We start from the raw sequence: 26,162 nt of genomic DNA on the forward strand, positions 1-26,162 counted from the left end.
TCTTTACTGCTTTGTTTATTCAGTTGCTAAAAGCGGGTAGCTTTATGTGTATCAAAGTGCCTTCTCATTTTTGTCCTTTTTATACTCTAAAAATGAGTAAAATACTTGAAAAAAGTGTGAAAAGGAAGCGTGCTGGTGAAGATACTACAGATTCAGAGAGAAAAGAAAAGCATTATTGATAGATGTCAAAAATTCTTACCAGGGAAAACTTGTAGCGGCCTCATACAAGTGTTTAGGGCCATATTGTTTATGATCAAAATCACACCGGCCTCCGGCCCACCGGTTTCCCCAGTAACCCTTTCCTATACCGCCTCTGTTGATAGAGGAAAAAAACGAAATTATGAAACACTTTGAGCGAAATGAAAGAACATGTGATATTGCGCGTATCGCTAAACAGAAAATTTCGCTATAAAGAAGTTGGTTAATTAAACATTGGTCCGACTTGTGTATGTCAAAATTTTTTTGGCGCCCTCTTGAACTGCCGCCCGTAAGCTTTGCTTACCTCACCTACCCACTTGAGGCGGTCCTGCCTAGGGGAATATGCTAATGACATTAGTCCACGTAGAGCAGTGTCCATTTATTACCACTCTCTGCCGTTTCCCACTCAACCATCCTTTTATCCATTGCAGTAACTTGCACTTCATGTCATAACCTTCCAATTTGTACAGCAGTCTTCCATGTGCAACAGTATCAAAAGCTTTCCTGAAATCCAAGTATATGATATCAAAATTATTTTTTGCATCCAGTTCCTTTGTGACCAGTTCCTTTGTAGTATCCAAACAAATTAGTCAGACAAGACTTCCCCTTAACAAACCCATGCTGTGTCTGAGCTATTACTGCTATCTTGTCTAGGTGATCCCGTATCACCTCTTTAACCAGTGACTCCATTAGTTTCCCCGGAACAGAAGTTAAACTAACAGATCTGTAATTATTTGTGTTACCCTTTGAATCCCCTTTGTAAATTGGTGATACATTTGAACATCTCCAGTCCATGGGTATTTGTATTATTTTGTATTAGTAATGGCCGCATGGTGCAAGAAAGCCTATGGCTTATGCTGCACCAGCCAAAAAATAAAAATAAATAAATAAATAAAAAACAGAATAAAGCAATGAAAAAAAAACTAATAATTAATAAAAGAAAAGGAAATTAAACCAATCATCCTATGCGTTTCCCTCACCCGAAGGTACTATCCAGATGACTGTCAGCCTCTACCACCCATGTAGGCAACAATTTATTCCAGTAATTTATAACTCGCTGGCTAAAATAAAACTTCCTGCAGTCCAATCTAAACATTTCCCCCCGTAACTTGAATTTATGTCCCCTAGTTCTAGCATCATTTATAATCTTGAAAATTTCGTCCTCATTCATTTTACTGATGCCTCTCAGAGCCTTAAACACCTTAATCAAATCTCCTCTAGGGTGTCTAGTTTCCAAACTCTACAACCCACATATTCGAAGTCTTTCTTCATAAGGATGCCCTTTTGCCGATTGCGCCAGGCGAGTTAGCCGTCTTTGCACCCTTTCAAGAAGCTCGATGTCTTTCTTTAGGTGCGGTCTCCATACTTGAACACAGTATTCCAAGTGTGGTCTAACATAAGCCTTATATAATGGGATTATCACGTCCCTATCTCTACTTGCAAAAGTTCGATAGATCATCGATAGGACACCATGGGCCTTCCTTGCAACCTGTTTACAATGCTCAGTGAATTTCGTGTCTGACCGTATTGTAACACCCAAGTCCCTTTCCTCCAAGTCCCTACTGGGTTTAGTTGAACTCCACCAAGTGAATAAGTTATTTTGTGATTACTGTTTCCCAGGTGTAATATCTTACACTTTGTTGGATTAAAGCATGGCTGCCATTTTTCTGACCATTCCTGAAATCTATCTAAGTCTCTGAAGAAGCTCAGCTTGACAGTGATCATTAACTACTCTACCAATTTTAACATCATCTTCAAATTTAGAATTCACGCCCTCTATCACTTCATCGATGTCGTTTATGAAAATTAAAAACAACAGTGGTCTTAATACTAATCCTTGGGGAACCTCACTTCTTACATCAACCCAATCTGAGGAATATCCATTTATCACAACCCTCTGCCTCCTGCCCTGAAGCCATCCTGCTGTCCTTCTAAGGATTTTCCCAGTGATTCCAACCTGTTCCAGCTTATAAAGCAACCACTCATATGGTACTGAGTCAAAAGCTTTGCTGAAATCTAAATAAACAATGTCGAAATTATTCCCTAAATCCGGCTCATGAGTGACGCTTTCAAAATAGCGAACCAGATTTGTTAAACATGATTTTCCCTTTACAAAACCATGCTGAGTATCCTTGAGAATTTCAATTCGATCCAAATGATCCTGAATTCCACCCTTGATCATAGCCTCTATGATTTTCCCTAGCACTGAAGTCAGACTGACAGGTCGATAATTTCCCACTTCACCCTTATGTATGGAAGATACATTGACACTTTTCCAATCCAACGGAATCTCCCCAGAGTCTAGTGATGCTCGCATAATTAGCCTCAATGGTTCAATGCACTCACTTGCCGCCTCCCTTAAGAGTATAGGGTATATTCCATCAACTCCAGCAGCCTTACTGGCCTGTAGACTCGAATGTTTTTCATTAAATAATCTTGCGAAATTTCAATATCATTAATTACATATTTTTTAACTTCGCTCCTACAATTTCCCATTGCCACAAAAGGTTTTTCTTCTGTAAATCTGAGGAAATTGTTGAGTTCATCTGCAACGGCAGCTGGTGTATTTAATACTATCCCCTTTCCCTTATGTAAAGGTCCGATCTGGTTTGTCCTGCTCTTCTTAGCATTTATATATGTGAAGAATTCTTTATCCCCACCTCTTTGCTCTGTTTGCTAGAGTTTTCTCATAAACTGCCTTTGTCTGTCGAACCTTTTCTGTGGCTCTATTACAGATCATCTTGTAGCTGTTATAGGCTTCAGTACTTTTTATTGCTCTGTAACCTTTCCATGCCACCTTTTTCTGCTCAAGTAATGTGGCAACTTCACTATTCATCCAACTTGTAACCCTCCTCGTGGAGTATTTTTTTAATGGTAAATACGCATTCAAGGCGTCTGTGATTAATGTTTTAAAAGCATACCACAGTTCAATTGTATTCGTTCTCTGTGCGATATCTACCCAATTAATAGAGGCCATATAGCACCTTAAGGCATCGCAATTTCTTTTTCTGAAATTATAACCAATTCCTTTGCCTTTTACTACTGTTACCTCTCTTCATCATCCACCGTAGAACTCCATGATCACTTCCTGCTACTGGTTCCTCTACTGTCAGCCCTGTTATGTCATCTGATTCATGGATGATGATGACGTCTAGGATATTCTTTTCTCTAGTACTTTCCCTGGGTACCTTCCCTGAGTCATAGGAAGCTCTCATAATTATGACTAAGGGTTTGCTTACTTCCTTTGTTGCCTCCTTTAATGTAACTGGATAGATTCCATCCACCCCAGGTGCCTTTTTTATGTTTAACTTCAACAATTTCTCCTCCACTTTGCTCTCAATCATTACAAAATCACGTAGCACCCTGTTAGAGTTTGATAATCTTCTGACATTTCCCTCCTTAAACGACTCCTCGTGTGTGAATGTAGATGCAAAATAATTACCCAGTTTATCAGCTACTTGAGGATCATCAATAAATAAATAGTCGAACCATCTATGTTAAGTGGACCAATTTGATTCATCCCCTTCCTTCTAGAGTTCACATAAGTAAAGAACTCTTTGCTGTTTTTCTTTGCATCCTTTGCCAAAGATTTCTCGTAATCTGCCTTCACCTGCCTAATCTCCTTTGTGACCTGATTCCAGACTAGCTTATATCTGCCATAGGCTTCTGTGTCGCCTGATGAATTATATGCGTCCCATGCATTTTTCTTCTCTGCCAGGAGCCTCATTAATTCATCCGACATCCATTTAGGCCTGAACTTTGAACAGTATTTCCTAGTTGGTATGAAAAGCCTAGTAGCCTCCAAGATTAAGTCCCTGAATGTTTCAGATTTAGAATTCACCGTTGGTAACATCATCAGTTGATCACACCGTATAGAATTTAAAAACTGTCTGAGACCACTGTAGTCACCTTTACGGAACAAAAACTCTTCCCTTTACCTTTGATAGTAGTTACATGTTTAAGTAAATCCCTCATCAGTACACTGTGATCACTGTCACCTGGTGGATCCTTCTTCATATTAATTTATTGTCAGGAATTTGCCCTACACCTCAAACTCCAATAGATGCATATCAGAACGCTGAGTTAGCGCCTAATTTCTTCGTAGTCTCTGCACCTAGCACAAACAAAGACATCCTTCTTTGCTAGATCAGGGAACTTGGCTAGAACTATAAAGCTGCGTATAGAAAATAATTTAGTATAACAATTAAGTCAATAAAAACGACTATATATAAATGAAAACTAGCGTTCACCGGAGCTGCAAAAATCTTGGTCAACATGGTAATAACCTCGTTCCCAAAAGGCCGTATAGGATAACTATTAACTGACCAAGACCTAGGTTGGGATAGAACGGTGAAGGGAAAATCGATATATGCTTGATCACTCTCGTAGGTGAGGCTCAGTCACTGCAATTTGATAAATAACAGAAAATTGTGTCATTTAGAATCGGTATGTAGTATGACCAAAAGATGCAAGGAAGGTAATCTCTTATTAGGTTATCTCTACATCAGAATAAAACAAAAAGGTATGAAATCTGTATCCCTTTGATCATACCTTCCCACCTTCAGAAGGTACCGATCAATATTCCCCTTAAACGTTAGCAAATTGTCAACTTGGACGACCCAGGCAGGCAATTTATTTCAGTGGTTCAGTGATAAACCTCATGTCTGATTGTATCAAAGCACAAAGTCGTTTTGCTCCTTTACAACCTTCAGCTCTAATTCCCACAGTGTATGTGTAAACCATAACTTGGAACTGTTTGTGTGTGCGTGCACGCGCACGTGCTTGTATGTACATTCATGCATCCATACAACCCGAACTTTGTATAAATTACCAGGAATACCTAAAGTTCAGTTGTTTACTTTGCGTCCCATAAAAGAACCAAAACTGACTTAATTAAAGAACACCAATTGCGTGTACACCAATGCTAGGAGTTTGGTAAATAAATTTGATGAATTTGAGGTATTGCTCAAAACATCAAAGGCAGATATTGTGGGGATTTCAGAGACGTGGTGCCAATAAGATATAAGGAATGCAGAACTGGAATTTGGGGAATATAATGTCTACAGAAAGGATAGACAGGATAGGAAGGGAGGAGGGGTTATGCTATTAGTTAAAAAACACATAAAATCCAAGGAAGTGAAGCCAGTCGATATCGTTGGACAGTGCAGTGTCGAGTCAGTTTGGTGTGACATAAGCATTGGCAGATCAAAATTGAGAGTAGGAGTGTGCTATAGGCCTAATGCCTCTGATGAGTATAATAAGAAACTGTACGGGGAAATAGAGTGGGCCACTAAATCAGAGAGACTTATAATGGGGGATTTTAATTTCCCAGATATTGACTGGAATTTGGGGGCTGGTCACTCACACACTAGCAAGACTTTTGTGGATTTATTGGATGATTGTTTTCTACATCAGCATGTTCGAGAGGCAACTAGAAGGAGGAATACTCTTGATTTGATTATCAGTAGTGATTCTTCATGCATTAAGAATCTGCAGGTAAATGAACCACTAGGTGGCAGTGATCACAGTGTGCTGAAGTGGGATTTACTCAAAGAGGTAACTACCATTAGGGGTAAAGGGAAGGGTTATTGCTTTCGTAAAGGCGACTATGATGGTCTGAGACAGTATTTAAATTCTATACAGTGGGACCAACTGATGATGATGTTACCAACAGCAAATTCCAAATGGGAAGCATTCAAAAAACTTATCTTGGAAGCTACTAGGCTTTACATACCAACTAAGGTTTAGGCCTATACGGATGTCAGATGAACTAATGAGACATATGGCAGAGAAGAGAAATGCATGGGATACATATAAATTAATGAGTGACATGGAAGCCTATGATTGATATAAGCTGGTTTGTAACCAAGTCACAAAGGAGATTAGGCAGGCAAAGGCAGATTATGAGAAATCCTTGGCAAAGGATGCAAAGTAAAACAGCAAAGAGTTCTACAGTTTACCTAGAACTCTTTGCTGTTTTTAAGACTTCTAGAGTTTACCTATGTAAACTCTAGAAGGAAAGGGATGAACAGATTGGTCCACTGGATATTGATGGTTCAACTGTTGATGATCCTTCTCAGGTAACTAACAAACTAAATGAATATTTTGCATCAACATTCACACATGAGGAGTTATTCAGGAAGGGAATGCCAGAGGTGAAGTAAACTCTGACAGTGAGCTAGATGATTTTGTAATAACTAAGAGGAAAGTGGAGGAGAAATTGTTGAGGATAAACATAAAAAAGGCAACCGGAGTGGATGGGATCTATCCAGTTATATTAAAGGAGGCAGCAAAGGAAGTAAGGAATCCGTTAGCCATAATTATGAGAGCTTCCTTGGACTCAGGGGAGGTACCCACAGACTGGAGATGTGAAAATGTAACCCCAATTCACAAAGGAGGATCAAAGGCTGACACAAGTAATTATAGACCTGTGAGTTTACTTCTGTTCCCTGAAAATAAATGGAGGCACTGGTTAAAGAAGCACTGCAGGATCATCTAGACAAGACTTCAGTTATAGCTCGGACACAGCATGGTTTTGTTAAGGGGAAGTCTTGCCTGACCAATTTGATTGGATACTATGATGCAGTCACAAAAGAACTGGATGCAGGGAATAACTTTCATATTATATATTTGGTTCTTAGAAAGGCTTGTAATACTGTTGCACATGGAAGACTGTTGCTCAAATTGGAGCAGTGTGGCATTGGAGGCAAATTGCTGCTAGGGATAAAAGGGTGGTTGAGGGGGAGAAGACAGAGAGTGGTAATCAATGGACACTGCTCATCGTGGACTAATGTTATTAGTGGAGTCCCTCAGGGTTCAGTGGTTGTTTGACAACCCTGCCAACCTTTGTTGGCAGGGTTGTCAAGGTCACTACTGACATTATGCTGCTGCAACAGGATCTGGAAAGGTTGAGCAGATGGGCTGAGAGGTGGCAAATGAAGTTTAACATTGACAAATGTAAAATACTACATATATATATATATGTATATTTGGTAGTTGTTGGTGCATCGGCTTCTGTGGCCATAATGCACCTCCCAAGATTTTTGCAGTACTCTAATCCAAGCCCGAGGCGGGATTCGAACCCGCGATCTTTGGGTTGCCAGGCAGGCAATTTACCCACCCGGCTAGCTCGGTCGGCAGTACTACATATGGGAAACAGCAACCCCAGAGTGACGTATCAACTCTGTGGTACTACACTTACAGTGGTAGAGAATGAAAAGGACCTGGGGGTAATTGTCCAGGCAGATATGAAGTTCTCTGAGCAGTGCAGACGGGCTGCAAGAGTAGCTCATGGTGTCTTGTCAATGATATTTTTCTAGCAGGGATAAGGAGATGATTATTCCCTTGTAATAAGGCAATGGTCAGGCCACACCTTTGAGTACTGTATACAGGTCTGGAGGCCTCATTTCAAGAAGGATGTAGAGCTGTTGGAACGAGTACAGAGAAGGGCAACAAGATTAGTGAATGGAACAAAGGGTTGCTCTTACGAAGAAAGGTTTAAGTTTTGCAAATTACAGTGTCTGGGGACTAGGCACCAGCGAGGTGATCTGATAGAGGTGTATAAAGCCTTTAATGGTTTGAGCATGCTCAATGCTGATGGGATTCTTCCTCTTGCTCAGAATAATCACCTGAGAGGGCATAAATTCAAATTGAGGAAAGACAGATGTGCGGAAATTTTCATTTAGCCAGCAGGTAGTTGGTTGGTGGAACAGACTTCCATCCCTTGTTGTGGAAGTTGATAGCCTAAATAAATTTAAGGCTCAGCTGGACAGGTATTTCGAACGAACGGAGGGGTGAAGTGGAAGTTTTTTTTTTTTTTTTTTTCTGGCTGATGCTGCATAAGCTTGCTTTCTTGCATCATATGCCTCTACTAATGCTAATGCTAAAGACGAAACAAAATAGCCCAGGTCAGCAGTTTTATTCACTAGACGTGTGTTTTGATATCACAGAATGTTTTATACAGTGTACCCGTTTTCTTAGTATTTTGTTGTTAAATGCCAAGGAAGCTAAAAATGAGCATCAAAGCATTGTATCTGTATATGTGAATATTATTTGGTCGGTGTGCTTTGTTTCTTGGACGAAAAACCCAAGTTTCGGACAGATAAAACCATGTAGCCCTCTTCTGAGACCCAGTGACTTTGCCATAATATAAAATTATCCGATAAAAAAAAATCGACGGGATTCTAACGCGTGTGTTTCCCACACAGTGTGAAAGAATGATGATTAACTCCTGTTTGCACCAGCGATATTTTGTTGTCATTGTTTGTGTTAAGTTTGTTTATTTATTCTGATAATAGCATTAGCATTAGTAGTGGCATTGCATATGATGCACGAAAGTAGGCTTATCCAGCATCAGCCAAAGAAAACCCACCTCCCATTTCACCTATTCATTCCCTCCAATAGTTTGTCTAGTTCTTACTTGAATTTATTTACGCTATTAACTTCCACAACAACAGATGGAATTTCGCTCTATTAATCTACCATCCGCTGGCTAAAGGCAAATTTCCGTACATTTATTCTGCAAGCATTCGTGGATAGCACACTTGGTAGGATTGTCGTCCTCCCCACACCGGGTAGAAAGGACCCGGGTTCGAATCCCATTGATGACGGGAGGAATTTTTATGGATCTTTTTCACAACGTGGCTGAGCAAATCAGTCTCACGCTTGGGTAGCATGGTGTTTTCTCCCTGAAACTCGGGCAAACAGAAAATCGACCTTAGAACACACGCAATTTACAGCCAATATACAAGGAACAACATGGCCTTAGTTGCCGATGCTCATAAAACCTAACAACAACAACAACAACAACTCTACAATCATCCTTCCTCAATAGTTATCCTATACCAGGTGATCGAAACTCGCTTCTCATGCTTTGCAATTATGTAAATCTAACGTTCGCTCCAAAAGTTTGTCCAATTCTTCCTTGAATTTATTTAAGCTATCAACTTCCACAACGACAGGTGGAAGTTTAATCCAGCAATGAACCACCCATTGGCTAAAGGCATATTTCCGCACATCTATTCTATAACTGTCTTTCCTCAATTTGAATTTCTGCTCCCTCAGGTTCGTAATTCGAGCAAGAAAAAGAATCCCATACACTGAGATTGCTCAAACCATTAAAGACCTTATACAGCTCAATCAGATTACATCGCACCTGGAGGTGATCTGATTGAGGTGATTAAGGAGTATAATATATATGAAATATTCCTATATCTTGCGTGATATAGGAATATTCCTCAGTTTCAACTCTTTCCAACAAGAGTTTGGCCTCAGAGTCCCAGATTTTGATACAATCAACGTGAAATGAAAGTTTTTGATTTGACAATCGCCCTATTCATTAGGTTTATATTCAACCATTCCAGGGGCTCACATCTGGTGAGTATGGGCTTGGCACACCAAATGATGATATCCTCATTCTTCTCTTTCTTAGTGGTTTCCTTTTACTTCTGACTCTCTCTCAGGGCAATTCAGAAATTCTTTTTATCCTGGTGCAGCAAAAGCCTCAAGCTTCCTTGCAGCATATGGCTCATAATAATAATAATAATAATAATAATCACAGAATGCCTTCAGTATCGTTACCTCTTGTTCATTATTTAATGCTCTTGTTGTTGTTGTTGTCCTTAATTAATAAAAATAATATAATAATATAAAATTATATTATATAAAATATATTATTTTAATATTATGCAGTTTTTATATAATATAAAAAGAACAGGATGTTCCAGTAGAATAACAGGTGATATGATATTGAACTTTACAGATAACTATCTCTGCATTTTTAAAGTTCGAATGTGCCTAAGACCATAAAAAAAAAAAAAAGCAACCGAATAATATACAACATTTTTCTATATGAAAATTTATTCATTTTATAATTATTATAATTCTAGTCCACTTTTAGCTTACCATATTTGAAAACCGTTTTCGTCCAGTCATTTCTGGAGTAGGAACAACGAAGCATCTCCAATTTTATTTGAAATATTTCACTCTCTTTCACTTAAACTCGCATTCAGTAACAAGAGATTGTTGACCGAATTTTGAAAGTTATAAACAAAAACTTTACGTAACAGGACAACGCCATTAAATATTTTGCGCTGCCAACTGATTGCTATTATAATAACTATACTCACTTGCTCTCTGCAATTCCTATACAATTTAATAACACAGACTACTTTTACACCGCTGGCACAAGAAGAAACACGTTTTTAAATACTGTTACTGAGTCGCATTGCTATAAAGAATCAAAAGGAGCAGGAACGAGAACTTGGGGCGCGTGTGCCAGAAAGAGCACGTGAATTTAAAATGTATATATTAATAGCTCTAACAACCCATAAATGAGGTTGAATTTCCCTCTCAGTATTTATTTTAAGCGCACGAGCAGAAAGCAAATCATTTAAGTGGTTTTACTCTTTTTTATTTGCAGGGAAATGTTTCTGTTTGCTCTTAACTTAAACGTCCTTTTTTTTTTTTTTGCTGCATTATTTTCAGTCCAAATTATAAATTATAATTTCAAATTATGAATAATTCTTATAATTCGCGTTTATTTTATTACACAAGAAGTAATCATAAAAAATATGAATTTTGTGATACAAAAATTTGCATAATCCAAAATGATGCTGTTTAGTATCAAGTTAAAAATAAATAAAAAATATTCATTTTGATAAAATGATTTATTGTGAGATGATATTCTACGTGCCATTAATTAATTTTTTTAGGCTTCTGGACCGGTAGATGGCGCAGCGCGCTGCAAAGAGAGATTTTTCTCAGCTGCTGGTAAGAGCGTGGGTGGTTCAAACTTACAAAATAATATACAGGGTTTCAAAAATGATGGTCAATAATTTAAAGGTGAATAGTACAAAAAAAAAACCAAAAAAAAAAAAAAAAACAAATTATGATGTTAGGGTCCCCTGTAAATGATTCCATCTACCCATGTTTATTTTGTCTGTAAATTGCGTGTCTGGTCGATTTGCCTGTTTGCTGGACGAAAGAATCCCAGTTTCTGGGGGTAAAAACCTTGCAATCTTTTTAATATTTGGTTTCTCTTTTTAATATTTGGTTTCATCCAGTACTAAAAAGTACTGGATGAAAGTACCGGGCCCGAGAAAGGGTAGCTACCCTTTTTCGGGCCCGGAGGCAAAGAACATGTTCGGGCCCCTACTTAATTAATGAAAATTGCAAAAACAGTAGACAGCCAAAGACGCCGGGCTCCTAAAGGGTCCGGCTCCGGAGGCAATTGCCTTGCCTGCCTACATGGTAGCTACCCCACTGGTTTCAACACCACAGGATTTTACAGATGTTACATGTTACAAAAGGTGTTCAAAATGCTGTCCTTGCATCCGTACGCAGCTTTGTAATCTTCTTTGCATTGAGTTGCGAATCCTCTCAGGCATTTCTGGGTCATTTCTCATTTCTGAAAGGCTCCTTCAACCCGACACTGCAATTTCTCAACTGTGTTAATGTCAGAAGTGTACATCAATCTTTCTACATGACCCCCAGATACAAAAATCCATAGGATTTAAGTCTGGTGATCTGGGAGGCCACATTATAGGTCCACCTCTAACAATCCGCCGTTGACCGTACCTTCTAGTTAGATACCGAGTCACAACTCGAGCAGAATGTCCCGGTGCACCATCATGCATAAACCACATGTTCTGGCGTTGCTGAAGTGGAACATTATCATCAGCAAGGAGGTCTGGAAGAACATTCTGCAGGAACTGAAGGTACAGCTCTCCTGTTGGTCTGTTTGGCAGAAAGTATGGTCCAATTAGACGGTGTTCTAGTAGTCCTGCCCAGACATTCAACGAGAAACGTTGCTGATACCGTGACTCGTGAATTGCATGAGGATTTTCGTCGGACCAAACGTGACAGTTATGAAAATTAAAAATACCATCACGAGTAAACCCAGCTTCGAGAGAGGGGAAACGGAGAGAATGAGCATAACCTAAAGTAAACAAACAAGTTAGTGATGGATCCCAACTAGAAATGTGCAATATCTCGAAAACGATTCACTTAAGGACCCATGTCTACTAGGCTCTTTTTGCTTATTATAGTCTGTACAGTTCACCTTTAAATTATTGACCATCACTTTTGAAACACCCTGTATATATATATATTTTTTTGTTCTTGAACATTTTTTAACAATATTTCAATTATAAGTAGAATATAGAATTCTGAAGTTAATTCAAAACGTATGAAAAATAATATGATTTAAATTTCCACCACAAGTTGTAACATTTTTGCATTTTTAGATAGAGAGATGGAGAGAAGTAGAAGGGAATCACCAAGAAAGAGAAGAATGATGATATCTGGCTCAAGACCCTGGGTGTGCCAAGCCCATACTCACTGTATAGGGTATTTTTTTCCCCAGAAATTCGCTTAAAAAAAGTTCGGTTCTTACTGGTCAATTAGTGTGCATAAGGGTCGGAAATAGTCTATAATATTTAGACTATTTCTTCTATAACATCAGTGTTGTATGGTCCCCCAGCTAGCAAGAGTTCGCTAGAATTCGCCAAGGCAGGGCAGGTTTACAATTCAGGGGACTCGTACTGGGAAAATTAATGTTGATGAAAAGGAAAGCAAGAGGGAAGACGAGTTCTTCTAGTTGAATGGTGCTTTGTTGAGATTTGGGACCGTTTGGGCCAGGAAGCATTATACCTGCTGTATCCCCTAAGGATAGTCACTCTCTTGGAAATCTAAATTTGGCATTCAAGGCAGCAAAGTCCATGAGATATCAATATACTGTCGGTATTCATGTGCATTCTTCGATCGGTTTTCCTGTTTGCTCGACGAAAAACTTAAATTTACAGGGATAAAACTACGTAGCCCTCTAACGAGACCGACTAACTAGGTCTCGTTAGAGGGACAGTGTCATTCACTGTCCAACTTCAGACTAACAGACCAAACGTTCCCCGTTCTTCATTTATTTCTTCTACTTTTTTTTTCGAAAATTTAACACTTCAATTCGAATGTGGTTTCTGAAACCCTCTTGTATTCCTCGTAGGGAGCACAGTTAGTAAAATTAGCGTCCTCCCACGCCGGGTGGAAAAGACCTGATTCGAGTCCCGTCGATGATGTGAGGAATTTTTATGGGCCTTTTTCACAACGTGGCTCAGTTAGTCGATCTCAGGCGAGGGTAGCATGTTTTTTTTCTCCCGGAAACTCGGGTTTTTCGTCCAGCAAACAGAAAATCTACCTCAGAACACAAGCAATTTAGAGAAACTAGGAGTTGCATTAGCAATTATTGCTACTGTTGGTTGGGTTTTAGGAAAAATAGCTGCTAATGCTCCTAAAACCCAACTACAACAAAAACAACGTAAAGTACTACATATGGGAAATAGAAACCCCAGAGTAACGTATCAACTCTGTGCAAGCAGATATGAAGTTTTCTGAGCAGTGCAGACGGGCTGCAAGAGTAGCTCATGGTGTCTTGTCAATGATATACAGGAATTTTTCTAACAGAGATAAGGAGGTGATTATCCCCTTGTATAAGGCAATGGTCAGGTCACACCTTGAGTACTGTATACAAGTCTGGAGGCCTCATTTTAAGAAGGATGTAGAGCTGCTGGAACGAGTACAGAGAAGGGCAACAAGATTAGTGAATTGAACAAAGGGGTGCTCTTACGAAGAAAGGCTTACGTTTTGCAAATTACAGTGTCTGGAGAGTAGCCACCTGCGAGGTGATCTGATTCAGGTGTATAAAGCCTTGAATGGTTTAAGTTTTGCAAATTACAGTGTCTGGAGACTAGACATCTGCGAGGTGATCTGTATAAAGCCTTGAATGTTTGAGCATGCTCAATGCTGATGGGGTTCTTCCTCTTGCTCAGAATAATCGTCTGAGAGGGCATAAATTCAAATTGAGGAAAGACGGTTGTAAGATAGATGTGCGGAAGTTTTCCTTTAGCCAGCGGGTGGTTGATTGGTGGAACAAACTTCCATCTGTCGTTGTAGAAGTTGATAGCTTAAATAGATTCAAGGCAGAACTTGACAAATATTTGGAGTGAGTGAATGGGTGAAATAAGCGTGTTTTTTTTTTTGGCTGATGCTATATAAGCTTCTTTTCTTGCATCCTGTGCCTTTGCTAATGTTAATGCTAACTTCTCCCGTGTTCCCTGAAAATTACAATTACAGAAATTCAAGTCTGATGCCAGCAAGTATATTCTATCTTCTCAACATTCCACCTATGCAGGATACCACGTATTATAGGTTCTAATACCATTCTTGCGTGGGATTTTTTGAACAAAAAAAAGTGTTATTTATGTGAATATGTGTTGTGTTGAATGGTAATTGATATCCGCCAATGCAATAATACAGAACTCTGTTAAATGAATAGAAGTAGGTTTGTGCAGCGTTTGTGTCTTGTTTAGTTTTTTCTGGGCACTGTGTTATCTGGAAATAGCGATCACGAGGAAGGTTGCTTCATAACTCTCCAATACCGTTCACGTCATGAGTAGACGAGATACAACTCGGTCTCAACTAAGATATATGAGATAGAATTCCGCATCAACTGAACATAGTGCAAAACAGCGAATGTCAGCATAATCTGGTAACACCGGGAATATAAGCTGTTGACAGCAGCAAAAAAAAAAATCCCATAAAAATTTCTCATTTCAAGATGGAGTTCGAATCAATGCCTTTAACACATATGGTGATCGTAACCAGTGTGCTAGCTACGAGGTAAGGGTTTGTGGTAAGGAAGTCAACTCCATTTATGTCGGTCTCCTATTTTCTGTTTACATGTTTCCAGATCGTACGTCATTTTTATTGTATATTTGCAAATTGAACAATTAAACATTCATATCGGAGGCAGCATTCAAACCCGCGACCTTTATTTTTCACCCAAGTATTATCCATTAGATCAATGCAGAAGTACCGATTAATATTTTGTCATAATCCTGGATTATAACGTCAAAAAAACCCCAGAATTTTTAAATTTCTCATGCGCTGAGTCCCAGGATACCGGATTTATGAGGTTCTACTTAGGTTTTTAGATCAATTTTAAATTTAAACAAAGCATTAGCATTAGCAGAGCCTCTGCTAATGCTAATGCTTTATTTAAATTTAAATAAATAAAGCAGCAGAAGCATATGATGCAAGAAAGCAATTGGTGAGGTGAATGAAGGGACCCTCTTGCCAAGAAAGGCTTAAGTTCAGCAAATTTCAGCGGCTGAGGACTAGGCACCTGCGAGGTGATCTGATTGAGGCGTATAAGGCTTGAATGGGTTGAGCACGCTGAATTCTGATGGGATTCTTGCTCAGATTACAAACATGAGGGGTCATAATTGAGGAAAGACAGTTGTAGAACAGATGTGGTGAATGCCATTAGCCAGCAGGTGGTTAATTGCTGGAACAAACTTCCATCTGTCGTTGTGGAAGTTGATAGCTTACATAAATAAATTTAAGGAGGAACTGGACAAACTTTTTGAGGGAATAGATGTGTGAAATTGCTTTTTTTTTTTTTTTTTTTTTTTTGTGTTTGGCTGACGCTTATTTTCTTGCCTCACATGCCTCCAATTACTACTAGTAGTACTACACAGTACCAGCCAAAAAAAAAAAAAAAAAACTTCCCATTTCACTCATCCATTCGCTCCAAAAGTCTATCCAGTTCTTCTTCCTTGAATTTATTTAAGCTATCAACTTCCACAACGATAGATGGAAGCTTGTTCCTGCAATCAACCACCCGCTGACTAAAGGCAAATTTTCGCACATCTTCTACAACTATCTTTCCTCAATTTGAATTTTTGCCCCCCCCCCCGAGGTGCGTAATCTGATCAAGAAGAAGAAGAATCCCATCAGAATTAAGCATGCTCAAACCATTCAAGGCCTTATACATCTCAATCAGATCATCTCGCAGATGCCTAATATCCATATCCAGACGCTATAATTTGCAGAACTTAAGCCTTTCTTGGTAAGAGTAACCCTTTGTTCCCTTCATTAATCTCGTTGTTCTCTGTACTCTTTTCAGCAGCTCGACATCCTTCCTAAAATGAGGCCTCCAGACTTATATGCAGTACTTAAGGGGTGCCTGACCATGGCTTATTACGAAAGTATAATCACCTCTTTATCCCTGCTAGCAAAATTCCTATATAATCTTGACAAGACCCCATTAGCTGCTTTGGCAGCCTATCTGCACTGCTCAGAAAACTTCATATCCGACTGAACAATTACCCCAAGATCGTTTTCATTCTCCACTACCCTGATTGTAGTACCACACAGTCTCTAAGCTACTGTAGGGTTACTGCTACTCGTATGCAGTACTTTGCATTTGCTAATGTTATACTTCAGTTGCCACCTCTCAGCCCATCTGCCCAACTTTCCTAGATCCTGTTGCATTAGCGTACTATCATTGTTGTCGTGAACAACCCTGCCAACCTTTGTATCGTCTTCCTATTGTGCCTATCTTCGTATCAAAGGTCACCATATAAATGAATAACGAACATGTATAGAATCGATTCTGTTTATAGTTCATCCTAGGTCTATAATTTGAAATTTAATACTCTATCCACTTACACACTTCTTTTTTCTATTTCCCAAATCCCTTTGCTTCTAAGATGAGAATGAACTGAAGGTCATAGCGATTTCGCTGTAACCTTCATTTCATTCTCATGACCGTAGACATACTTCTACTCTTTTCGAATAGTAGCTGGACGTCTGAAATTTTGTTTTGGAGTATACCGCTTAAATCATTTATTGTCTTTTAAACAGTTATTGAACTTGCCTCCCATGCTCGCCTAATTGGGTATTCCAGTGGTAAGTGCAAAATGCTTCTTTAGTCAAAAGAAATCAATAAGATTACAATCTCTGGAACTTCGATTATCTACTATATCTTTAAGAATTCTGAAAAGTGGTTTGGATTGTTCTTCGTATAAAATCCATCTAGTTCACAAGTTGAAACTTATGGTAATAAGTAGAGAAAGCATTTTTCATAGATTGTACTGGAACATGACGAAAAAAACAACTTTTTCGCTCCAGCTACTAAAGAATGACGAAACTCACCTTATTTTTGATGCTGACATAATAAATAAAACTCTATACTTTAAGTACACAGAAAATCCTGGTTAGATTCATAAATAGCCTCTGTATCTACAATAAGTAGCTGTTTGGTGTGCGATTTCAGCTACAGTATAGTAGAGTTGGGCCATACTTTATCGGAAATACCAAAGAGGTGGCTGTTAATGGAGAAAAAGAGGCGTAAGGAATGTCTGGTTTGAGAAGGATAGAGTTGACCGCCTTACCACAAACTCTGCCTTCGTGGCTGGCACACTGGTTACGATGATGTGGAAAAAAAAGTGTGTGAAAAAAGCCCGGACAAGAAGCTCGAGGTTTTTAGGGAACCACCACAGATGCGGGAAAAATATTCCAATGTAGGATTTGACATCTCAATCTCAAATCCTACATTGGAGCGTGGATTTGAGATTGAGATGTGCTTATGCTTGGACAGATTAGAATTCTGGATAATACCTAATGGAGATGTGCGATATTGTCTACAAATCTGAGTATCATCGAAGATAAGCATAGAAGCACTAATTTTTTTTTCTTTTTGGAGAAATAAGACCACACTGAGTTAAAAGTATTAAAATTAATTTGTCCCACTCTACAGTGGGACAAGGTGTTTGGTTTCTTACCAAGATCGCTGCCCATGGGGTGTCATCCCCCATTTGGACTACTTTGTATGTTATGGGATAGCCCCTGACAGCCTTCATATGTACATATGGCTCTTGTAATATTACTACGTCAATGTTTTTTTCTTCTGTCTTCTTGCGGATTTGGTCAGCGACCGCCTTGGCTCTATGTGCATTTATCTGCGTGAATTTAACCTCTGTGATGTTATATTTTTTAGGACGTGTTCCCATAGTTGAGTCTTGATTGGAATAAACTCTTTGCTTTGAGGTATGTAGGACATTGACCAGCTCTGATTGAGTGCGTGCTGTCTAACTTTAAACTCTTGCAGTTTTCACAGGTTGGGTCGGTTATTATTATCTTCAATTTCCGAAGATAATCAACTGATAGTTCGTGGTTCCAAACACCAATTATGAAGTTCACGAAGGGTGTTTGGTGTCTTTCTGGCAACTGCAGATTGCACACGATGCCAACAGTTCTCTGTAGGATTCAGGTCCGGGCTGTTTCCTGGCCGGCTAACAGTTGTAATGGACCGTTATTCCAACCATTTATTCACCTGTAACAAATGTAAACAAATTACTGTCGAACCTCTAATGAAGAAATGAAGCTAAAGTAACTACAGAAGTGCCTCCTTACACTTTTCGCCCGATGACAAGGAGCAGAGTCGTCCTGAAAGATGCAGTTACTTGGCAGATTGAAATGGTCTCTAATGGTTGGCAGCAATTTGCCTTCCAATATAGCCAGGTATCCATTGGCAGCCAGACGGAACTTTTTATAAACTGCAGGTGATACGAAATGCACCCCCCATATCATTTGGCTGGTAGGGAATTTCACTGTAGACACCATACAGTCTGGATGGTATTCTTCACCACGTGTGTCTACGGCAAATCGTTTGTCTCCCATCAGAGCCATGCAGGTTGAATTTCTTCTCAGCCGAGAAAATAACTGACTTCTACCACTCGGGGGTCTATTTGACATGCTCCTTACACCAAATTAATAGGACTTTTTTAATTTTTTGTGTAAGGAGGGGCTTCTTTTTAGGACGACAAGTCCATTTTTGAAGAGGCGTCTTCTGACTGTTACTACACTTGCTACCACTCCTGTTCGTTCTTCCCATTCTCTTTTCAGCCCAGACGAAGAAGCTTTACAGTTTTTAAAGCATAAGCGCCTCAAAACGCGGTACTCTTTTGGCGTAGAGACTCGTTGTGGCGTCCGGTTCCTTTTTTTTCCTGTCAGCCTAACCAGTATTCTTGAGTTTGGAAAGAAATCTAATCACTGTAAGCAATATAAGCAATATGACGGGAAGAACATCCTTCCTCGCGTAAAGCAACGATAGAACTCTTTCTTCGTGACTTCAACTGCACGTAACTCGCCATCCTGACACAAGCAAGGAATGACTGCAACTCTTGCAGAGAGTGCTTATATAGCTGAAAGTAACAGCTGATGCAATATTACGTCATTACTTACGCGTGTAAATCTTATCTGATGCAATCTGTAAGAAATATTGCCATATACTTACGTTATTCGGACGAAAATTACAATTTTAAGGGGTGATGCACTTTCTTTGAACACCAGTGTAGTTTTTCGGATGCTTTTTGGAGGACAGTGTGTTTTAACATATTCATTTTATTGCATAGCAATATTGCTATGCAATGAAATGAATCCTATGTTCTCTTTCCAGATATCCAGAAACAAATATAGTGTGTTACCTTTCGTTGTGATTGACACTGAAAACCAACTCTGTTGACATATCCATCGTATCTAACACACCGCATTGTCATTTAAACAAACTGTGTTTGTCTAAATGATAATGTGCAATTGCTGTCATACCGGAAACACTTCGTTTAATTAGTATTAGAATCAGCCAACTAGTACAAGGAAGCCACAGGATTTTCTGCACTGGAAAGAAAAAAATAAATAAAAGAAAAAGTAGATAAGAAAATATATGAATTAAGCACTTCCCTACTCACATAGGTAACTGTCCAGTTGATCCTTGAATTTCTTGACACTGCCATAGACTGAAGTACCTGCGAAGGAAGGCAATTTGTTCCAGTAATCAACGAATCGCTGGCTAAAAGAAAATTTCCTACAATCTAGTCTGAACATCTTCCTTGTAATTTGAATCTATGGCCCCTAGTTCTGGAATTCTTTATAACAGTGAAAATTCCGTCTTCATCCTTTTTATTAATCCCTCTCAGAGCCTTTTAAACCTCTATCAGATCTTCCCCCTGGTTGCCAAGCTCTGAAGCCCACATAATCGAAGTCCTTCCTCATACAGTTCCCATTTTGCCGATCTCACCATGCGAGTTTCGTCTTTGGACTCTTTCGAGAAGTTCCATGTCTTTTTTTTTTCAAATGATGTCTCCGTGCTTGTACACAGTGTTCCAAATGCGGTCCTAAAATTGTGGGATTATGACCTCCCTATCTCGACAAGATAATGTTCAATAAATCATCTATAGGACACCACGGGCTTTCCTGCTGCATGTGTACATCTCAGAAAACTTAATATCTGCATGTACAATAAATCCCATATCCCTTTCTTCCTCTACTGTTTTTAATTCAACCCCACCAAGTGTATACTTTATTTTGGGGTTGCTATTATCCAAGTGTAAGATCTCGCATTTTGCTGCATTAAAACTTAGCTGCCACTTTTCTGACTATTATCTGGACTCCTCTTTAAAATCATCGTGAAGGAGCGCTGCTTGGCTCTGATCATTAACAACTCTCCCAATCTTTACTTCGTCTGCAAATTTTGACATCGCGCCTTCCACCCTTTCGTCGATGTCGTTTATGAAATTCAGAAACAACAGTGGTCCAAGATCCGAACCTTGGGGACCCCACTTCTGATTTTACACCAATCTGAAGAATATTAATCTCAACTCAACCCTCTGCCTTTTGCCTTGCAGCTTCCCAGCAATCCATCTTAAAATTTTACCAGTAATCTCAACCTGTTCAAGCTTATACAGTAACCTCTTATGAGGGACCGAGTCAAATGCTTTGCTAAAATCCAAATGAACTATGTCGAAATTTTTCTCTACACCCAACACGAGTAACTGTGTCAAAATAGGTTAATAGTTAAACATGATTTTCCCTTAACGAAACCAGTTGTGTGTTCTTAGAATGCCATTTCTATCTAAATGTCCCTGGATTGCATTCTTAATTATCGTTTTTAAGATTTTCCCTACCACTGAAATCAGTCTAACCGGTCTACGGTTACTGACTTCACTCCTAGAACCGCCTTTGTGTATTGGCGATACGTTGCCACTTCTCCAATGCAAGGGAATCTCTCCTGAGTCCAAAGATATTCTCTTAATTAACCTCAGTGGTTCATACACTCTTTACCAGCCTTCCTCAAAATTACTGGTACATGCCATCAACTCCGATAGACTTACTTGCCTTTATGCACAAAAGATTTTCTAATAAACAGTCATCTGTAATTTCGAAATCCCTAATTTCATATGGCTCAGCCTCACTCGCACAACCTCTTCTCAGCATGAAGGGTCTTTCTTCAGTAATGATCATTCATTCAAGCTAAATTTCTAATTAAAATTGCTTTTTAAACATAGTAATGGTGTGTGGATTCGTTAATGAATAGTTAGTGCAACCTTACCTACGTGACGTCCATGACCTTTATCAGCAACTTTGTTTCCGTGGAATTTATAAAGTGTTATGGGCGCTAGTTTGCTTCATTTACATAAGTAACATAAAATACTGAGTTCTGGTAAATTAATGAAACAAACGTATCAGTGTCCATTAATTTTGGGCGAGTTCAATAGTCGTTAATTATGGAAATGAAGGTCATTGTAGTCGAGATTAATGTTCTTTGCACATATCGCGAAAGTTATATTCAGTCACAACGAATAATTTCGATTAACAGAATCCTGACTATCCGAGATAGCTGGTGTTTATTCAGTTGTATAATGTGTTCGTTAAATCCTTCTGAGTATTGAGACAAATGCACGTATCGAATTTCACAAGATGAGGAAGATGTCGAAGTGATATGAAGTTTAGCAACTGTGTTTAATTTCAAAACCATGATTGCTTTGTACTTTGTAATCGGTTACATACTAAATACCGAATTTAAAGTTTTCAAAATGTAAATAAAAGTAAGTATTAATTCTTCTTTTTTGACATTTAAAAAATATTCAATAAATGCAGCTTTAGTAAATTTATAAACGAGGGCATATTCACAGAGCTTTGAGTAGAAAGTGCCGTTGCGTGGTCAACCACGCCGATAATGTTTTGATCGATATTTTTAGCAACATGGATCCCTTTGATTACCGAGGACGTGTTTGTGCGTAATTATTACATTTAACTTACTCCAACATCTGAAATTTAGAATTAAATGGATCGATTAAAGTTTTCATTTAACAGCGTAAAGTGTATTAATGTGTCAATGTGTACATTGGAATAAATTGCTCCTACATTAAAGTGATATGTTGGGTAATAACGTACCATTTTGATTAATTTGACCATTAGGTTATTCGACCCCACCTAGGGACCGTATTAGGTTGATAGCGCTAATTAAATGTGTCCTGCTTTACTGAGAACTGTTGATTGAATGGTTACATTTAAATTCTTCCTAAAAGGAGTACTGATTAAGAACAATCCAGAAGTATTTCAACCCAAAAAATAAACTACACTCAGATTGCTTTTTTTATTATCAAAACCTCCAGTATTATAGTACCGTGCATGGGTTGAAGGAGATGGAGAGGGAGGGAATGCTGGAAACTTTTCTCTGAAGAAATATTCGCCTCCAATAAACAAAGTGGTGGTATTGCACCGGTTGATGAAAGACATCTACCACCTAGTGATTGATGATTGCATGTTGTACAAAGAAATTCTACAACACTCTGATTGCTTGTTGTACAAAGAAATTGTATAACACTGATTGCGTGTTGTACGAATAAATTGTACAACACTCTGCATGTTTGTACAAAGAATGAGGCCAACTGAAATTCATAGAGCTCATGCATCGAAATGTATTCGACAATTAACTCATTCCAATACATGCCTATTGTCATAAAATATCAGGGCTGGATCCGCGCATGTATATGCCCGAACCCTAACAAGTACAGGGTACTTCTTAGGGTTCGGGCAGATAGTGATTCCCATGAAATAGTAATTCATTTTAAAATATGTAGGGAGATTGTGTACTGCAATGAGGTGGGGCTCTTGTAGTAAAACGGTAGCGAATAGGATGTGGTTCATGATTAATACAGAGGGAATAAAACAAAGTGCTTAAAAGGGAAAAGATGTGCAGAACTTTACCTCCGTTTCATCTCTGAAAGTTCCTCAGGATGACAAAGTTACTGCCGCTTAAATTTACAGTCTACCATACTAAAAAGCATTACCAATCAACAGATTTGCATGCTCCAGTACTAAGAGCACTATGCCATTTATACAAAGAAGGAAATAAAAGTTGTATCTGAAGCTGGAGATCACATGCCTCAAAGACGAAATCACGGTATTTTGCTGTTCTGCCCAGGAAGGGATACCAGCACAGTCGGGTTCATTAAAAGCTAATCAAATGCTCTGACAACGTAAAGGTTCATCACCGGAATCAAGCAATTGGTAATTGAGTATTGAGTCGTCTAACCACATTATGGTCGACCGTTTTCTTATTCTATTGGTACGGGTTGGTTCCTTATGCTTTGAGCTGATAAATGGTAAAGCATATATTTTTTATAATTTTACTTAACCTGAAGAGATTAAGATGGATTGGAAATATTTGTCCAGCAAACGTGCAAATCAACCACAGAACTCAAATAACTGCATATTATGGTAATTTCGAAGTCTGAAAATAATATTCGTAAACAAAATAACAATTCTCCATAATTACGATAAATATTTTAATAGAAACAGCAAAAGATTTCTGTAACTGATGTAGTAAATCAAATTGCATATAATTCCTTCAGTATGCAAATTAGATTACAATAAATAAAATTTTACGTTGTGAAAGCAGCTTACATCGTGTTTTCCGATGTGAGCTCGACTCCCTCAGCCTTGCCGATAAAATTGGCTCGTGGTTGCGAATAAAATTAGCAGCAGAGAAGGAAAATGCTCTCTAGAACCTTCCTTCCTTTGAGTTACAATAAAATCTTATTTGGCTGACTGTGCAATGAATGAAAATGCTAAGGATGAAATTAAGAAATGCGGCCCTCAAATCTCATTAAAGGAATTTTAGAAAATCTGAAGCTGTCGAACAGTATGCAGTGTGCAGCCTCTTTGAGCCTTTTGAAGAAGAATGATAATCCCAAGATGTATGAGAGAGAGAGAGAGAGAGAGAGAGAGAGAGCGAGAGAGCACGCTGGCGTTTCTGGTGCCATTTATTGATAATACAGCTTTAGAGTCGAGAGCCAATAATTTACAGGCGGACATAAACTTCTTATTTGGAGTTTATGGAACACCACCACCATATTTGTTGATCGAGGAAGCCACGAAATAAAGTGTGAAGCTTTTCTCCTCTCGTGCCTTTATTGGCGAGGATTATAACCCGAATTGAATTTATTTTTTACAGCATTTCGTTTTCTTATAAATGTTCATATTTCTGATGTTTTTTATTGATTCTTTTTCGAAAAGTGCTAGAATTAGTCCAGCGACGCACTTAGAAATTCGAATATAACAGAACTAATACATTGGTAGTCCCATCAATGACACGAGGAATTTTTCTGGGTCTTTTTCGGAATTGCTGAGTTAGTCGGTCTGAGGAGAGAGTATCGCGGTTTTTCTCTAGGAAAATCTGTTTTTTTTTCGATCAGAAAACATCAAATCGACTACAGAACACACTGAATCCTTTATTACGAGTACTGAGTTCTTTATTACAAGTACTTCTATCTTTGGTAGGTGCTACTGATTTCGTTCTTCATTACTTCAGAGTTATCGAAACAAGTTTTGATTACAACTGATTTGAGGCTTGGAAAAGCATCAATAAGGAGAATTTTGATTTGGCTGCCTGCTTGTACCTTTTTGCGGATTATTAGTCAAAGTGGAGATGAAACTGCTGGACTTGGAAAGCTTGATGAGTGATAACTCTGACTTGGAAAGTCTTGATGCCTGATGAAATTCTGCTGAAGTTATTGTCCAGGGATAACGCAAATTGAGAAGTTTCTTGCGAAAGAATTTATTCAACAACATACATAGACAGCCAAAGCTCGCAATCAAAGTCAGGTCTCTAACTAAATAACAGTTAGTTAGAGATCAACAAAATTGATCTCTAACTAACTGTTCTAACTGTTGTGTCTGAATAATCCCCAGATATTTGAAGATCTCTCCCTTTGTCATGGCTTCATCTTCAGCTGATAGTTTCGGGAGACTGGATTTCCCTGATACAATCCATTGGTCTTGCATTTGTCTAAACCAAGTTACATCCTGATGTCAATGTTTAACTCTTCGGTGATCCGAAATATCTGTTGGAGTTGATTCTTGGTTGTCACATGATATCATCTATGTACATCAGGTGAGAGAGGGTTTACAGATTCTTCTTCCCTTCTATTAGGGTATATTCGTACGTACTTATTGCTATTGAGCATGGTGGAAAGTGGCTTGAGTACTATTATTAAAACACGCTTAAGGATTGGAAGGCAGATAACTGCCTTCCAAGCTCTTCCAGATAACTGCCTTCCAATCACTGTAGCTAAAAAACTGAAAACTCAAGTTTATTTCTCTTGATAAGAATATTCCTTTATGCCTTTAAGTAATCTCGTCGCTCTTCTCTGTACTCTTTCCAACAGGTCCACATTTTTCCCAAAGTGGGATCTCCTAACCTGTATGAATATTCAAGTTGCGGCCTAACTACTGCTTTACACTGATTTTGCTTTGCATTAGTAGCACCTACCAACCAAATATCTCGTGGGGTCACCTTTTGTCCATAATACAGCCCATGCACGTCTTAGCATCGACTCCACAAAGTGCCACAAGATATTCTATAGTAGTGCTACCGATGCGTTGCACAATATGTCTAGTAATGCCTGCACATTTTCAGATAGTCGTAGCACCGAATATCCTTTTCCAGTAGATCCCAAACATGTTCAATTCGGTTGAGATCGGTGATTTGGATGGCCATGGAAGGACGGAAAATTCACTGTTACGTTCCTGAACCCGGTTAGCAATCTGCCGCGTTGTCTTGTTGATAGATGCCAGACTTCTCTGGGCCCACTCTCTTCATGATAGATTGTGGTTGGTCAGCAATGACAGAACGTAGGCGTTGCCATCCAGCCGTCGGTTAACGGTAATTAGAGGACGCAGGGCATGCCGCAAAAACAATCGCCAAGCCATAATACCACCTCCTCCATCCTGCCGAACTCCAACAGTGTATCCAAGTATCCTGGCCTCATGTTACTTTCTCCAAA

General features: G+C 38.8%; 1 protein-coding gene across 4 annotated transcripts in view; it reads right to left on the bottom strand.

Moving 5' to 3' along the window:
• Positions 1-26,162, bottom strand: part of LOC150082454 (proteolipid protein 2-like) — a 219,331-nt gene that overhangs the window by 131,321 nt on the left and 61,848 nt on the right. Inside the window, exon 1 of one of the 4 annotated variants that reach the window (XM_090378629.1) lies at positions 10,326-10,370. The exons of the other annotated variants lie outside the window; for them this stretch is intronic. The gene's annotated coding sequence lies outside the window, so the exon portion shown is untranslated. Of the gene's footprint in view, positions 1-10,325; positions 10,371-26,162 lie in introns of those variants that run through there. 4 annotated transcript variants of the gene reach the window in all.

Source organism: Mastigoproctus giganteus, chromosome 7 (assembly GCF_048544385.1).
Source record: "Mastigoproctus giganteus isolate SK-2022 chromosome 7, ASM4854438v1, whole genome shotgun sequence".
Taxonomy (NCBI): Eukaryota; Metazoa; Arthropoda; class Arachnida; order Uropygi; family Thelyphonidae; genus Mastigoproctus; species Mastigoproctus giganteus.